We start from the raw sequence: 5,000 nt of genomic DNA on the forward strand, positions 1-5,000 counted from the left end.
GGCTACCGCATGCGATGGGAAAATTTTTTTTTTTTTTTTTTTTTTTTTCATCGGGCTTACCCGCGGCTGAGAAGGGACGTGGTCGTCCTCGATAGCGGGGCTACCGCATGCGATGGGAAAAAAAAAAAAAAAAAAAAAAAAAAATTTTTCATCGGGCTTACCCGCGGCTGAGAAGGGACGTGGTCGTCCTCGATAGCGGGGCTACCGCATGCGATGGGAAAATTTTTTTTTTTTTTTTTTTTTTTCATCGGGCTTACCCACGGCTGAGAAGGTACGTGGTCGACCTGATAGCGGGGCTACCGCATGCGATGGGAATTTTTTTTTTTTTTTTTTTTTTTCATCGGGCTTACCCGCGGCTGAGAAGGTACGTGGTCGACCTGATAGCGGTGCTACCGCATGCGATGGGAAAAAAAAAAAATTTTTTTTTTTTTTTTTCAGCGGGCTTACCCGCGGCTGAGAAGGTACCGCGGGTCTCATCGTACGTGGTCGACCCGATAGCGGGCTACCGCGGGTAAAGGGACGTGGACGGCCGTGCTAGCGGGCAACCGCGGGTCTCATCGTACGTGGTCGACCCGATAGCGAGCTACCGCGGGTAAAGGGACGTGGACGGCCGTGCTAGCGGGCAACCGCGGGTCTCATCGTACGTGGTCGACCCGATAGCGAGCTACCGCGGGTAAAGGGACGTGGACGGCCGTGCTAGCGGGCTACCGCGGGTCTCATCGTACGTGGTCGACCCGATAGCGAGCTACCGCGGGTAAAGGGACGTGGACGGCCGTGCTAGCGGGCTACCGCGGGTCTCATCGTACGTGGTCGACCCGATAGCGAGCTACCGCGGGTAAAGGGACGTGGACGGCCGTGCTAGCGGGCAACCGCGGGTCTCATCGTACGTGGTCGACCCGATAGCGAGCTACCGCGGGTAAAGGGACGTGGACGGCCGTGCTAGCGGGCTACCGCGGGTCTCATCGTACGTGGTCGACCCGATAGCGAGCTACCGCGGGTAAAGGGACGTGGACGGCCGTGCTAGCGGGCTACCGCGGGTCTCATCGTACGTGGTCGACCCGATAGCGAGCTACCGCGGGTAAAGGGACGTGGACGGCCGTGCTAGCGGGCTACCGCGGGTCTCATCGTACGTGGTCGACCCGATAGCGAGCTACCGCGGGTAAAGGGACGTGGACGGCCGTGCTAGCGGGCAACCGCGGGTCTCATCGTACGTGGTCGACCCGATAGCGAGCTACCGCGGGTAAAGGGACGTGGACGGCCGTGCTAGCGGGCTACCGCGGGTCTCATCGTACGTGGTCGACCCGATAGCGAGCTACCGCGGGTAAAGGGACGTGGACGGCCGTGCTAGCGGGCAACCGCGGGTCTCATCGTACGTGGTCGACCCGATAGCGAGCTACCGCGGGTAAAGGGACGTGGACGGCCGTGCTAGCGGGCTACCGCGGGTCTCATCGTACGTGGTCGACCCGATAGCGAGCTACCGCGGGTAAAGGGACGTGGACGGCCGTGCTAGCGGGCAACCGCGGGTCTCATCGTACGTGGTCGACCCGATAGCGAGCTACCGCGGGTAAAGGGACGTGGACGGCCGTGCTAGCGGGCTACCGCGGGTCTCATCGTACGTGGTCGACCCGATTGCGGGCTACCGCGGGTAAAGGGACGTCGACGGCCTCGGTAGCCAGCTACCACGGGTAAGGAGGGGACGTGGTCGACCCGATAGCGGGCTACCGCAGGCAAAGGTACGTCGACGGCCTCGGTAGCGAGCTACCGCGGGTAAGAAGGGACGTGGTCGACCCGATAGCGGGCTACCGCAGGTAAAGGTACGTCGACGGCCTCGGAAGCGAGCTACCGCGGGTAAGGAGGGACGTGGTCGACCCGATAGCGGGCTATCGCAGGCAAAGGAACGTCGACGGCCTCGGTAGCCAGCTACCACGGGTAAGGAGGGACGTGGTCGACCCGATAGCGGGCTACCGCAGGCAAAGGTACGTCGACGGCCTCGGTAGCGAGCTACCGCGGGTAAGAAGGGGACGTGGTCGACCCGATAGCGGGCTTTCGCAGGTAAAGGTACGTCGACGGCCTCGGAAGCGAGCTACCGCGGATAAGGAGGGACGTGGTCGACCTGATAGCGGGCTACGGCAGGCAAAGGAACGTCGACGGCCTCGGTAGCCAGCTACCGCGGATAAGGAGGGACGTGGTCGACCTGATAGCGGGCTACGGCAGGCAAAGGAACGTCGACGGCCTCGGTAGCCAGCTACCGCGGGTAAGGAGGGACGTGGTCGACCTGATAGCGGTCTACCGCAGGTAAAGGTACGTGGACGGCCTGTTAGAGGGGTACCACGGGCTTATGCGGGTCTTCACGTATCTACCTACCCCGCGGTAGCCCGCTAAAGGCCGACCACGTACCTTTGCCTGCGGTAGAGACCCGTGATCGCCCGGTACCAGACAGGCCGACCACGTACCTACACGTATCGAGGAATAATGCCAGCCTGGGTCCTGACACGGCCTTAGTAACAGGTTAGGGTTAGGGTTAGGGTTAGGGTTAGGGTTAGGGTTAGGGTTAGGGTTAGGGTTAGGGTTAGGGTTAGGGTTAGGGTTAGGGTTAGGGTTAGGGTTAGGGTTAGGGTTAGGGTTAGGGTTAGGGTTAGGGTTAGGGTTAGGGTTAGGGTTAGGGTTAGGGTTAGGGACGTGCATCGTCAAGAGGCGGCTTAGGGTTAGGGTGTACGATGCCTGCCTTCGTTACGTTACGTTACATGAAATGTGATCGTTTCATCGAGAGACCTGCTGTACTATTCTTACGTGCGGCTTCCCGATGAAAAATTGTCAACCTGTAACACTTTTTGACTAGGCTATGGCTTAGGCCGGCCGCCGATGGTCGAGAGACCCGCGGTAACCTGTCCGCGTCTAACGTGCGACATCCCGATGAAAATTTCACCCACGTAAAAAATATTTACCGAGGGTATAGTTTGCCTAGACTGGATGGTCGAGAGACCCGCAGTAGCTTGCCTGCGTCTTACGTGCGGGGCTTCCCGATGACAATTTCACCCTTGTAACATTTTTTTACCGAGGGTATAGTTTGACGGCCTCGATGGTCGAGAGACCCGCGGTCGCCTGCCTGCGTCTATCGTGCGGCTTCCCGATGAAAATTTCACCCTTGTAAAAATTTTTTTTTACCGAGGGTATAGTTTGAAGGCCTCGATGGTCGAGAGACCCGCGGTAGCCTGCCTGCGTCTATCGTGCGGCTTCCCGATGAAAATTTTACCCTTGTAAAAAATTTGTTTTACCGAGGGTATAGTTTGAAGGCCTCGATGGTCGAGAGACCCGCAGTAGCTTGCCTGCGTCTAACGTACCGTTCCCCGATGAACATTTCAGCCTTGTAAATTTTTGTTACCGAGGGTACAGTTAGACGGCCTTCGATGGTCGAGAGACCCGCGGTAGCCTGCCTCGTCTAACGTGCGGCTTCCCGATGAAAATTTCACCCTTGTAAAATTTTTTTTTACCGAGGGTACAGTTAGACGGCTTCGATGGTCGAGAGACCCGCGGTAGCCTGCCTCGTCTAACGTGCGGCTTCCCGATGAAAATTTCAGCCTTGTAAATTTTTTTTACCGAGGGTATAGTCAGACGGCCTCGATGGTCGAGAGACCCGCAGTAGCTTGCCTGCGTCTAACGTACGGCTTCCCGATGAACATTTCAGCCTTGTAAAAAAAAAATTTCCGAGGGTAAAGTCAGACGGCCTCGATGGTCGAGAGACCCGCGGTAGCCTGCCTGCGTCTAACGTACGGCTTCCCGATGAACATTTCAGCCTTGTAAAAAAAAAATTTCCGAGGGTAAAGTCAGACGGCCTCGATGGTCGAAAGACCCGCGGTAGCCTGCCTGCGTCTAACGTGCGGCTTCCCGATGAAAATTTCACCCTTGTAAAAAAATTTTACCGAGGGTATAGTTTGAAGGCCTCGATGGTCGAGAGACCCGCGGTAGCCTGTCCGCATCTAACGTGCGGCTTCCCGATGAAAATTTCACCCTTGTAAAATTTTTTTACCGAGGGTATAGTTTGACGGCCTCGATGGTCGAGAGATCCGCGGTACGCTGTCCGCGTCTGACGTGCGGCTTCCCGATGAACATTTCACCCTTGTAAAATTTTTTACCGAGGGTATAGTTAGACGGCCTCGATGGTCGAGAGACCGGCGGCAGCCTGCCTCGTCTAACGTGCGGCTTCCCGATGAACATTTCAGCCTTGTAAAATTTTTTTACCGAGGGTACAGTTAGACGGCCTCGATGGTCGAGAGACCCGCAGTAGCTTGCCTGCGTCTAACGTACGTACGGCTTCCCGATGGAAATTTCAGCCTTGTAAATTTTTTTTGCCGAGGGTATAGTTAGACGGCCTCGATGGTCGAGAGACCCGCGGTAGCCTGCCTCGTCTAACGTGCGGCTTCCCGATGAACATTTCAGCCTTGTAAAATTTTTTTACCGAGGGTACAGTTAGACGGCCTCGATGGTCGAGAGACCCGCAGTAGCTTGCCTGCGTCTAACGTACGTACGGCTTCCCGATGGAAATTTCAGCCTGGTAATTTTTTTTTACCGAGGGTATAGTTAGACGGCCTCGATGGTCGAGAGACCCGCGGTAGCCTGCCTCGTCTAACGTGCGGCTTCCCGATGAACATTTCAGCCTTGTAAAATTTTTTTACCGAGGGTACAGTTAGACGGCCTCGATGGTCGAGAGACCCGCAGTAGCTTGCCTGCGTCTAACGTACGTACGGCTTCCCGATGGAAATTTCAGCCTGGTAATTTTTTTTTACCGAGGGTATAGTTAGACGGCCTCGATGGTCGAGAGACCCGCGGTAGCCTGCCTCGTCTAACGTGCGGCTTCCCGATGAACATTTCAGCCTTGTAAAATTTTTTTACCGAGGGTACAGTTAGACGGCTTCGATGGTCGAGAGACCCGCGGTAGCCTGTCCGCGTCTAACGTGCGGCTGCCCGATGAACATTTCAGCCTTGTAAATTTTTTTTACCGA

The sequence above is a fragment of the Mytilus trossulus genome, unplaced genomic scaffold, assembly GCF_036588685.1.
Source record: "Mytilus trossulus isolate FHL-02 unplaced genomic scaffold, PNRI_Mtr1.1.1.hap1 h1tg001137l__unscaffolded, whole genome shotgun sequence".
Taxonomy (NCBI): domain Eukaryota; kingdom Metazoa; phylum Mollusca; class Bivalvia; order Mytilida; family Mytilidae; genus Mytilus; species Mytilus trossulus.